The sequence below is a fragment of the Syngnathoides biaculeatus genome, chromosome 9, assembly GCF_019802595.1.
Source record: "Syngnathoides biaculeatus isolate LvHL_M chromosome 9, ASM1980259v1, whole genome shotgun sequence".
In the NCBI taxonomy this organism is placed as follows: Eukaryota; Metazoa; Chordata; class Actinopteri; order Syngnathiformes; family Syngnathidae; genus Syngnathoides; species Syngnathoides biaculeatus.
Genome location: NC_084648.1, coordinates 23,037,643 through 23,050,862, shown reverse-complemented (window position 1 = coordinate 23,050,862; position 13,220 = coordinate 23,037,643). Strand labels below are relative to the sequence as shown.

Sequence of the window (13,220 nt, the reverse complement as noted above, 5' to 3'; positions counted from 1 at the left end):
CGGCTGTCTTTTCTTTTCTTTTCTTTTTTTTCTCGGCAAGCTGTAGCAATCAGCCGAAACGCATTGAGCACCTTTGATCTAAGGAGATGTACGGAGTAAAGATGGTGGCACTGAAGAGGCAACAGGAAGCAGAGCTTGAGGTGGCAGAAATGAAGATGTTGAGGTTCTCTCTCGGAGTCAGCAGGTTGGATAGGATTCGAAATGAGCTCATTAGAGGGACAGCCAAAGTTGGATGTTTTGTAGACAAGGTTCCAGAGAGCAGACTTTGATGGTTTGGACATGTCCAGAGGTGAGAGACTGAGTATATTGGTAGAAAGGTGCCGAAGATGCAGTTGCCAGGCAAACGAGTGAGAGGAAGCCAAAGAGAATGTTGATGGATGTTATGAGGGAAGACATGAGGACAGTTGGTGTGAGCGAGGCAGATGCAGGAGATAGGCTTAGGTGGAAAAAGATGACACGGTGTGGCGACCCCTAAAGGGACAAGCCGAAAGGAAAAGAAGAAGAAGTGTGTCATGCATTTAAAATCCAGGGGGGTAGGGCAGAGCGGAGGGGCATGGTGCTCAGACCAGGAAACAGCACTGATATGTTGGAACCCGCTTGGAACACCTCCAGCCCCCTAACCCTGCATCAGGCCCCCATGAACCCTTAGAAATGAGTATGTGATCAGATGTGATAAGTGCCCATCTGCCTGGACAACAACTGACGAAAAGGGTCACCACATCCAGACTCGCAGTATCATAACCCAGCACCACCCCCCACCCACCCCTCCATGGTTAGCAGGGGAGGTGAGCGCAGAGGGATGCACGGCACGGAGAGATGAGGAAGAAGCAAAAAAGAAGCCCCCACTTCCTCCACCAGCAGCTAGAGTGGAGGACCCAAGACACCAGCTGGTATCAACCCAGCTCCCACAGGGCATGGGCGAGTGAGTCATAGTCATACAGCCAGTACCCCCAGAGAAGTCACTTCTGTGCTCTCATCTCCCTTTGCCCGAGATGGGGATTGAGTGTAAAAATGGCCTACCCCCACATAAGCTGGTACCCCAAACACAGGGAAAAGAGAAGAAAATCCAAACTCCATGCATGCGTCGTCTCACCATGCATACCAATCAGAATCAGAATCAGCTTTATTTGGCAAACTGTGTAAATAAACACCCAAGGAATTTTTCTCCGGTAGACGGTGCTGCCCTGGTACGACATACAGAACAAAGAACAACAAGCAGCAACAACAAAGAATAAGAGACATTTCTATTTATAGGAACTATCACTTATAAAAGGTGTGCAAACATGTAAAATATTCTTCGTTTAGAACAGGTACTAGATAAGTGTGTCAACGTCCCACATTCTGTACAGCTTGTACAGTCCCTTTACCCGTTCGCAGTTCCCGTAATAGACCAGTGCAATGACAGTTGTCCAAAGGGAGCAGGTTAAAGTGATGAATCGTGCAATAGGCTACAAAGATACAAAAATAAATTACTAATACTGTTAGTGATTGGAGCAGCACAACGTGTGTGTCCCAAGAATGGCACAAGGCAGAAAACTGTAAATTTGGTGATTAGGTATGTAATAACTGAATTTCCAGAGGGAAATAAAATATTTGCCTGCCTGCTAGTTTTGACTTGCATTGATTTGTAGCGCTTTCTCGACAGAAAGAGCTGGAAGAGCTGTTGGTGGCCAGGATGTGGAGGATCCAAAAGAATCCTGCCTGGTCTGGCGATATCTAAAGTGTATGAGAAAAGACAGATTTAAAAGCGATAATAATTATACTATTTATTATTATTATCATAGTAATAATCATAATAATAATATCACATTTCTTAGCCACTTATTCTCACAAGGGTCGCGTGAGTGCTGTATCCTATCTCAGCTTTCTTCGGGCAGGAGGCGAGGTAATCCCTGAACTGGTTGCAGCGAATTACAGGGCACACAGAAACCACCATTTGCACTCACAATCACACCGAAGGGCAATTTAGAGTTTGCAATTCATGCATGTTTTTGGGATGTGGGAACAAACCAGAGAAAACACATACAGGCGCGTGGAGAACATGCAAACCCCACACAGGGGTCCGGGATTTGAACCTCGCTAAAAATGGATGGATGGATAATAATAATAATAATTATGTGAAAGAGGGTTGGATGATCTTTATTTGGAGTGTATACAGTGACAATTCTATAAAGATTGGTTATTATTGAGGTCTGTATACCTATACATCGGCCTTCTGGAGCCGCTATTTTACCATTTAATTTCAAAAGTAATGTTTTATGGACCAGTATTGAGACTACTCTTTGTCAGCAGAATAATTAGTATAAGAATGAGAATAAATGAGGCATTTTTTTTTCTGATTTCGTCAGGTGCGTTCCTTGGAAGAGGACTAAGTATGTTTTAAATTTGGCGATATACTGTAATCAATAATATTAACTGTCTTTGCTTGTGATAGAATACCATTAATATTCCAAGACACAAAAGTCAAGTGAAGTCAAGTGTAAAATATGAATCATAATTTTAAATACATCTAGAACTTTGCATTCTTTGATGTTGCTCATATAACAGCTTTCAGGAATATTTAGTTATTGCATTTATGAATTTTTTTTAGAGAAGGTACTAGAGATGTTCTGTTAAAGTCCTGCGATGCCAGGGTACATAGGAGAATAATAAATAAACGCTGAACATAGGAAACAAAAAGGAGCAAGAGGATAATAGGATGTGGGGTGCTGATGAATTGTGGTGTGCAAGGAAAGTTTGGGGCAACTCGTGTGTTTAGTGCGTGTGAAACCAAGCAGAGCAGAAAAACAGAAAGATAGAAGTGGAGGTTCATGCTGGTGACGTGCATCACTACAATTTTTATCTAAGTTGAAGAATGAAACAGACTACTATACAGCTGTGACGATTCTTAACAGCACCAAATTAAAAGAAATACTTATCTAGAATAGCCAGGGAGTCATATTGGTATCTCGAAATAGTCAACCGTCGACGTAAAGCCAATTACCAACCATGCTCGTTTGCCTTTTCGCGGAAATTCTTTATTAATGATTATAAAGTTTGACACCTCTTGTTGATTTCCTTGGGGAACTGATTGTTCATTCTAAACAAAGAGACTTTAAGATCCCGACCTTTGGATTTTACAAACACTTTCTGCTGAAACTGTTCAAACTTTGTGATAAAAGGGCGATGTCGATTTCCTTGAACGAGGGCCTCCTCATTGGTGGAGTCTGAAAATGATCTTGTTGACTGTATCTTGCTGTAATTTAAGTGCAGACGTCATCAACTTTCTAACCTGAATTTTGGGGTCTTCTGAAGCATTTTTGTGATTGAAAGTTTGTAACTGCGCAGAACGTGACATTTTTTATCAAAGTGCTTTATTTTCCAGTTTTCATCCATTAAATTTACATACACTTGGAATGAGAATCATCCCCAGGATCGACACAAATAAAGGTCTAGATGTGATTTTATACTGATTTTCAAGTCAACATGAGAAAGGGAGACCAGCAAGTTAGCAAGAATAGTAGGGAGAATGTATGATTGGAAGAGTGGCTATGTTTCCTTGTGAAAAATAGCATCTAACTTTCAGATGCTCAACAGTACGTGATCATCCACTTTATTTTGTTATCATGGCAGCAGCCAGGTTCACAGTTCAGAAAAAAATAGAAGAGTTGTACTCTCTGCTTCTCCTTGTGTAATGGATACCAGAGATCAGTGCACTTGATTTCACACCGGTTAACACAGCTTTGACATGGGTTTAAAGCCCAGGTGTTGCTGGAAAACAAAAGATCACGACAGTTATACTTGCATGGATTTCAAACATTAAAATATGCCTTAGCTTCAGATTATCAGACACAGTGCATTTATCCAGATTTAGAAAGGATTGTCCTAATACCGAATCACAATGTTCAATCAACCATACTTGGGGAAACAAGTTTCAGAAATTAAAAATGATTGCACAATAGTTTCAACTGAGATATGCTGAAGAATTCTTGACACACACAAATACACCTCTTATTCTCCTTCTTTCTATTTACCAACTGGTATATCTATTACTCTGTCATTCCAATTACAGGATTCTGCTGCTCCTGACTCTATTCCTGGTTCCACAGATGCAAACTCCAAATGGCTTCTGCAGTCAACAACTCTCTCCAGGGTGCCATAGTTACTCAGTGGGAGTGGAGCGTCATCCCATATTTTATTTTGCAGCCACCCTCTAACTTGTAACTATTTCTCTTCCAATCACATCCCGCTTTTGCGGATCATCCAATACCAAGATCCTCAGCACCTGCAAGTCACTCCTGGATCTTAGCCAATAGAAGTCAATGATTTTTATGTCATAGCAGGGGGTTTCAACCTGATCTGTAACAATGGAGAAAAAAAACAGCTCTTAGTAAAAATGGTGATCTAGTTTTTAATCCCATTTCTCCCCACTTTGCACCCCAAGTCCTTCACAGTAAAATCTTCTCGCATCTATAAAACTCTTTGAAAAACACTGACATTCCTCTGAAATTACATTAGTTTGCCAAGAGGACTGCGCAAATTTTTATTTTTTTTATTATGGTGTTGCATACTCATGCTTGTCAGGTTTTTCTGTGTTTTTATGCAGAAAGTTTTAGACTTCAATCCTGTATCATTACTTTCTTTCACATAAAACCCAGAAGTCACTACTGGCCTGGCAACAATAGTTGAGAAGTCAAATGTTGGGGGCACTTGCACATACAAAATGTTATTGGTGACATAACAATTTCACAGTTTCAGTGACCTTCTGGATAGTGTCACCTACAGCAACCCTAAATTCTCTTCACTTGTCTCTGTGTATGTTGCATGCATACCCAAAAATATATTGGCACTTGCAACAGTAAAACAATATCAACAATGATTTTGAATGGTATTTGTTTTGAAAGGGGATTTATTACAGAAAAATATTGTTTAATTGCTTTTATGCTAGTTTTGGGGTTCAGGAGCACCTGCTGGGGTGTGAAATATAACAGCCAACTAAATGTTTGTGAGTCACTCAGAATCTGGCTTAATTATGATGTCACAATCCCCCTAAATTGCAACTATTGCTTACCAGAGACTCCTCTGTAACGGGTTAAAAAAATAAAAAAAGAAAAGGTGACCCACTGCTGACAAGGCCCCTAGAAAATAGTTTACTTTATATGCAGTGTTGAAATAAGTGGTCGAGCCCAAATTGTCTCGGAATCTAAATGACTTGCCATCTAGGATTGTAGAAATCCATCCATGCATCCATTTTTTTAGCCACTTATCCTCATAAAGGTCATGGGAGTGGTGGAGCCAACCCAGCTAAATGCCAAGAGGCAGGGTATACCCTGAACTGGTTGCTAGCCAATTGCAGGTGGACTCACAATCACACCTCGGGACAATTTAGAGTCTCCAATTAATGTTGCATGTTTTTGGGATGTGGGAGGAAACTGGAGTGCCCGGAGAAAACCCACAAAGGCACAGAGAGAACATGCAAACTCCATACAGGCAGGGCCAGGATTGAACCCGGGTCCTCAGAACTGTGAGGCCAACACTTTCCAGCTGTCCCAGCGTGCCGCCTTGCATTTGTGTATGGTGTTTTACAGAGGCCACTATGTGCTTCACAAATAGTCTTTATATGTAAAACAAATGAGAAAAAAAAATCATCCTGAAGCCACCCTAAAACACTGCTTTTGAAGTGCTTTAAATTAGTAACACAGGTCGAAGATGCATCAGCATGAGGTTTGATGGGTGTGACAAAGTTTATAGACTGAAAAGTGGGGCTTTTTTTTTGTTTGTTCTAATATCCTCCAGACTGAACAAAATGTTTGTTACATTTTTACATACTGATTGGAAGACCTCAGAGATCTGTTGAAAGTATACTGTTGCTACTGGATTTGGAATTACTCTAAAAGTGAGGATTTTTAAATGTACAGTACATTATAACATAATCCTGTAAAACAGCCACATTACACTGGCAACTGAGTTCCCAGGCTGCTACTGTTTTACCTCCGATACTGTAATTTCTGATTTCATAGAATTACAGTATATTACTGTATTTTCTTTCTTTGCAGTAGTTCACTGTTTTGTACTTGGCAGTATCTTACTGTCATAAGACACCTACTTTGTATAAAATGTACTAAACTGCTGTATGAATTCAAAGTATACATGCAGGGAAGACAGTATTTTCCACCATTAACAGTGTAATTTCACCTTTCTTCTTCTTATTTTCCTTTTGGCTTGTCCCGTTATTAGTTGCCACAGCGTATAACAGTGTAATTTCACCCAAATACCAAAAACTATCCGCCAGTTTTTCTTTCAATATAATTTACTGGCTGAAACACTTTTTATTGTAACACTTCCAACATTCAAAATGACTTACAATTCTTATATATACTGTCAGTGTTAATTACAATGCAGCAATTAAATAAAATTACTATCCAGAGACTCAGAAAAGACCAATTATATTTCTGATTTTTTTATTCACAAGACATCAATTGTGTTCTTGAAAGAAAACGTCAATTAATAGTCAAGCAAGAGTGTTGACTGTTTTCTACACACTAACTTTCAAAGGCAAAACAGATAATATGACAGCATGCCTGAGTATATCCTGGGATGAATTAACATGGTGCCCTCTTGTTTCCATTTTTACACTGCAAATAACGGGCAGACCCAAAAAGAATGTGAGTTGAATGCATGATTCACAAGAAACAAGAAGATCATTCACTTCCCAACAATCATGGATTCTGTTTCAATTGATGAGTAAAATGGACTATTTTAAGTGTTACAATGTAATATTGATAATAATATTTATTTATTTATTTGGCTGGTTTTCATTGTTATCACGCTAGCTTGCCATGTTGCTCTAAATGCAGTTTATAGTTTGTAGGTACCCATATTTAGTTTGTTGAGGTAAAGATTTTCAAAATGTAGTGACAATTTTAACTCTATAAATCGCATGCTTGCAGGGTTCGGGCCTGTGGGGCTGTTCACTCAGACTTCTTTAAATACAAGTAATTAAATATCACCCAAGTAATAAGATATATTGAAACTTAATAGATAGGAATTGGGTGGATGACGATTTGCATGTGAGACGTGTCTCCAACTCCCAGTAGGCATGTGTTGAAATAACCGTTGTATACAGTATTTACATGGTCTCTCTGAGGTTGATTTTCATATCCATCCGGGAATGCAATACTATTTATGCCATATTTAATGAAAAACAGTAACTTACCTACAAATGTATCCCAGAATGCATCATTTTTAGTGGGTAAAACCATTCCAAGAACAGTATGTCACTGTCAGAATGTGTAGCACGGTTTGTACAGTATCTGAAGCCAGTGCAGGGAAGCCAATGTGTGTGTTATGTGGCAAGGCTTGTCAGACCCACTGTTTGGCAGAAGAGTTATAGTAAGTTAAAAATGCTGTAAAACTGTTCATACTTCTAAAAATACAAAGTGACCGTTTTAATCACGAGCTGCAGCTGTCATGAGCTATGCCCTCCAGTTCCTATGTTCGAGGTTGGGTGGTGCTTTGCACCCCTCTCACCCTCTCTCTACCCCTTTCTTCCCATTCATCCGTACCACCTCAGCCAAGCATTTATTGTCAATCAGGGTTGATCATCAGCTGGATTTAAGCCTGCCAGAGCCAGGACTCTACTGCCAGAGTATTAAGGTCCACCTGTGATACGCTGGCTCTCAAAGTACATGTAAGATACACCAGTTCTTGCAATTATTCTGACCTCCATTTAGTTCTGGGCAAAGTAAAGCCCCATGAACCACTAAGACATTGTCTCTCATTGTGTTACTTAAGGTTGAATTCATATTAGGTCTTTAATGACCCCTGCTGCACAGTGAGCAGGATTGCAGATGTATTTCAGAGTAAATCTTGTAATGTCGCTTTAAAGGATATCCTGAAATAACAATATGAACTGTTCATAACGGTTAACGATCAGTTGTGGTGAAGGAGTTAAACTGAAAGGTGAAGCTCTCTATTTACTTGTCAATCTACATTCCTACCCCGACCTATGGTCGTGAGCTGTGGGTCATGACCGAAAGAAGAAGATCCCAGATACAAGCGCCCAAAATTAGTTGCCTCCGCAGAGTGTCCAGCAACGTTCCCTCTAACTTTTTATGTGACAGAGTAAACATACTAATCCTCTGGGCACTCCGTTTGACCACTGTGAGCAACATGAGACGCATGCACTATGGTCAGATCAGTGTCATCCATTGGTGTTACATGGCTCATTAAAAGATTCAGATTACAGCATTTACATTCCCATCAGAACATTGTTAAGAACAATGTTATTTGCATTTTTGCAAACGTGCAATGAAAATGTCAAACCAAACCAAACCAAACCAACTACGAACTATTATTTTTAAAGATCGCTTCCAATTTTCTTTCTTTTTTGTTTTTTAAATCCACAATGATATCCCCTGTGTTTTCTTCTGACTTAGCCCTTGCAGAATATCTTTAGTTTTAAGGTAATATTATGTTGCCTCCAATATTTAAAATACACAATTCGCTGTTTTCCTTGATCAGGCTGTGTAGAACAGCTGGTCCTCTCCATTGAGAGGAGCCAGATGAGGTGGCTGGGGCATCTGATTCGGATGCCTCCTGGATTCCTCCCTGGTGAGATGTCCCACTGGGAGGAGACATTGGGGATGCCCCAATACACACTAGAGATATTGTCTCTTGGCTTGCTTGAAAACGCCTTGGGATACCTTCAGAAGAGCTGGAGGAAGTGGTTGTGGAGAAGTTCTCAAACAACTGACTTCGGTTATTATATTAAAGCTTATTTCGAGGAAGAAAATATTTCAGTAGCGAATGAAGCAAATGGGGGCATTTCCTATCATATCGTTTCAAGCCATATTTAGACAATATCCGAATTAATTCTCCACTAACAAAAGATTCCCTAACAGACAGGAGGGTTAGTTAGTTAGTTAGTTAGTTAGTTAGTTAGTTAGTTAGTTAGTTTAGTTAGTTAGTTAGTTAGTTAGTTAGTTAGGATGCCAAACGACCCGATGAAATATTAAAAATGGCTGGCCCATAAATGTTCAATTTTCTAAGTATTTCAGGGTGCCCAGACACCGGTGGTCCGTGGGGGGGTGGGGGTGGGGCTCCTTTCTCCTCCCCGCACGTGGCCGCCCACCTCCCCAATCGACAACCCTCCATGTCAGGGCTAACGGCGGCCACTGGCGAATGGCGGCCCGCACGCATCGACACATTTAGGACCCCTGCCTTACGTACTTTATTTAGTTATTACGACGCTGATCTTTTGTTATGTTCTGAGAGGAGGAAATTAGGATTGGACGCGGATGGAGCTTTTTATTAATACTGCTGCTGTCGGACAAGTACATTGACACCACACTGCCTTCTTGGAACATTCACTGGAAATAACTAGCAACTGCCATTGCTGCTAGGGGTGCTGTGAGTCTGGTCTTGGTTAGAAGCGGTACATTTTTGGTTCACAAAACACTTCTTCTATTACGGCATCTGATGTGAAATTGCACCTTTTGAATGGTCTAAGACCTGGTGCAATGCACTGTGAAGAACCTCAAAGCCATGTGTATTCCAGTTTGGAGCGAATGTGATGAGAATAAGGGGTTTTTGATGCAAAGGGAAAGTTTGAAGATTGTTCTTTTTCATGATTTTTTTTCACGATATACATTTAGTATTTGATTAATTAGGATGTTATCTTTCATAATAACGAATTATCTTAGCAATCTGTTACGTTTTGGGACCATATGAGGTGAAAAAATAATACCCTGCATGCAGTGCCACCGGTGCCGAAAAAGAACATGGCTGCTCGAAGTGATCCTGAACGAAGGAGCGATAAAAAGCGATAAAATATAAACTGCATCCAGGGTTTTTACTGGTATATTCTCATCAAAATTTCTGTACATGGCCCTAAAAAAACATGTAAATTATATTGATTTCTGCATTGATTGTGATCTCTCTTGTCACTGGACTTGATAAAATTCAACACCCTTGGGTGACAATTGTTTATATATGCTTCTTGTTGCCAGGTTGGTTTCATATATGTTGAATGCTGTTGGATCGGAATGTTGAGAGTGTTTAAGGTGCGAGTACTGCTAAAGAGTCTCTGCAAGTGATCAAGAAGGTGTTACTGTAGCAGCTAAAGTTCCATGCTTAGTTTTTTTTAATGACTTTTCTTTTTTATTTATTTTGCTTAGTAATTAATTGGGGCTTTTTCATAAAATTATGTTTGTTAAAATATCGGTTAATGTAAATCCCATTAATGATTCAATGAACTAAAATTTGTCATGTCATTTGTAACCATTTTGAAATATTAATGCAATGTATTTATGTAATAAATGCACACACTAATACCTACAAAGGAAATGAAACGGCTTCGTATTTAAAATTTTAATTTGCCTTTTTTTTTTTTTAGGATACAGCTCCAGAACAAGCTACCAGTTACCAGTGACGACTTAAGTCAGAGGATGGACCAGGACCGTATGTTTTATAATGGCGGGGGTGCAATTCCAACCAACACAGCCTGTATATATAGTGTGTAAAAGTCATTTTGAAATGACTGTGAAGTGACAGTAGTGATATTTGGACAGTTGGTGACTTCAATCTAGTGGCCAACAGTCCACTGTGGACTTCCCTTGAAATTAAGGACTAAAGCAAGTCGTGGACTTTCCCGTAAAGTTTTGGACTTTCAGCCAGTCGGAGACTTTCCCTAAGGTTAAGATACCTTTGGTGTCAGTCTTTGTAGTTACAGGAACTTTTAAAGCTTAAGGAAGTCTACTCTTTGCTTGATTTTCATAGGTGAACTCAAGGAAAATTACACAAGTAACCCATTTCTTGTTGGATTTTGAATATTTCATAAAAGGATGGGATAATTGATCGTCTGATGTATTAATGTATGACCTGAAGGAAAAGTTGAAACACAGACACTGACAAAATCCTCATTTTATAACATTAAACAAGCTAGGACCAATTTTTTCATATTTTTGCAAAAAAAAAAAACTATTTTTTTGCATGTTGTTTTCTTGTTTTTTTTTTTTCCTGTGCCATTAGTAGTAGGTAATCAAAAAAATTGTGTTATTTTCTCATTACTCACAGTCCAAGGAATGATTTGGTACCTAAAATACATGATTTAAACCGTTTTTTACAAATCCTTGGCGGTCAAAATAACATTTATTTCAGTTTGGTGACTGTATGTCGTTTGGCTAGTTAACTCGTGTTTCACGCTACTGTCTTTATATTTCTATTTTGTTATTGTTTTGTGCTGTATTGTATTGTGTGTGATTAAATTGTCTTAAACGCAATACAAGTGCTTTATTATATTTTGACGGTTTGACCAAAGGAACTAATTTTAAATTCACACGTAACATATGCAAACTGTGAGACAAATTAGTCGCCTCAACTATTATTTTATTAAATAGCTCTATACACACCTACCTGTCATGTGGAACACACAAAACTCTTGTCCTTTGCACCTCTGCAATTCATTTTCACGACAAATCGGGTCTTTTGGAAACTTGTGAAGAGTGAATGCATCCTCCCAAGTGTTTGAGCAACATCCAGCAAGGGGGACCAGAGTGTACAACTATAGGGCGATCACACGCTTCAGCCTCCCTGGTAAAGTTTATTCAGGGGTGCTGGGGAGGAGGGTCCATCTGGAAGTCGAATCTCGGATTCAGGAGAACCAATGTGGTTTTTGTCATGGCTGTGGAACAGTGGACCACCTCTACATCCTCTGCAGGATCCTCGCAGGTGCATGGGAGTTCACCCAACCAGTCTACATGTGTTTTTTGCACTTGGAGAAGGCGTTAACCCTCGGGGAATCTTGTGGGGAGTATGGTGTCCTGAACCCCTGATATGGGCTGTTCGGTCTCTGCACAACAAGTGTTAGATTTATGTCCGCACTACTGGCAATAAACCGGACTTGTATCTGGTGAGAGTGTGACACCGCCAAGGCTGCCCTCTGTCACCAATTTTGTTCATAACTTTTATGGACAGAATCTCAAGGCACAGCCGAAGTGGAGCAGCCATCCATGACAGGTCCTGCAGTCTGTTTGGGAGAGCAGGCAGGATTGTTAACTGTTGTGGACTCACCGAGTGCAAGACCGTGGACTGGGTTTACTGCATCCTGTTGCTGCACAGGCGAAATAAGAGGATGGTGTTTTTTTTTTTTTTTTTAAACTTGACCGCTTTCATGTTCCATTTGAAAATTATTTTCCCAAAAAAATAATGAAGGCATATGCTAGTAGGAAATTTAAAGACACAGGTGTTCTTTGGTCAACAGCAGTGTCAACTTACGGAGGTATGAGCCCACCAGAACGGTGCCATTGCTTGCCATTTGGGGGTACTGGATGGGACCAACGCACTTCAAAGGTGGAGGGATATATATCTGATCCCCAGGAAGATCTGGAAATCTGGAAATCTTTTTTCTTGTCTTCTTTACAACCTCCCTCTTGAGTCTTTCCTACTTGGAGCCCAGAGGAAGTAAAAAAAGATAGCCCGATCTAGATCTAAAAGCACATCCTTTGTTGGGGTAAAAACAGAACCAATTAATAAAAACAGAGGTAAAATAACCACTTTTATAATGAACACTTTCCCTTCAAAGGTCAACTGTCTCAGTCCCCAGAACCAGAGTCTTTTCTAACTTCCCCTATCACATTTGTTTTCCCTCAGCCGTCTTTGCCAAACTTGTGTGTGTTTCTTTCGGCTTGTCCCTTTCGGGGTCACCACAGCGTGTCATCTCAGATCAACGCATATATATGTTTGGCACAATTTTTTTTTTTTTTTTTTACGCCGGATGCCCTTCCTGACGCAACCCTTCTCAGGGAGTGGAGGCCCCAGTGGGATATGAACCCACAACCCCTGGTTTCCCAAACCAGTGCTCTAACCACTGAGCTACGGGGCCTCCGTCTTTGCCAAACTTGATACCAACAATTTTTTGGTCCCTTCTGTGTCACCATCAAGGGTAGTCCAGTCTTTTCTGCCTTAGTCCATGGTCCATAAGGTTGGGCTTGGGTCTTTTCTCTGTTGAGTTTCGACTCAGAGGCCTGTCCATACCAGTGGGTCAAATCCAGTGTCCTATTGACTTGAAAAAATCCGTACATAATATGTTAGAATCATCCATATATAACGTATATATGTAAAGTGACGTACACCGCAGTTAATTTGGACTGTGCTTTTGTCAGGTTCCCGTTAATTGTATACTTGCTGGTGATATCATGATACAGCAGTCACACCCACTCAACATATTTTTTGGGAAAACC

General features: G+C 40.1%; 1 non-coding gene across 1 annotated transcript; it reads right to left on the bottom strand.

Moving 5' to 3' along the window:
* Window positions 1-12,789: 12,789 nt before the first annotated feature.
* On the bottom strand, window positions 12,790-12,862 carry trnap-ggg (transfer RNA proline (anticodon GGG)). The gene has a single exon. It is a non-coding gene; the product is annotated as a tRNA-Pro (tRNA).
* Window positions 12,863-13,220: the final 358 nt, after the last annotated feature.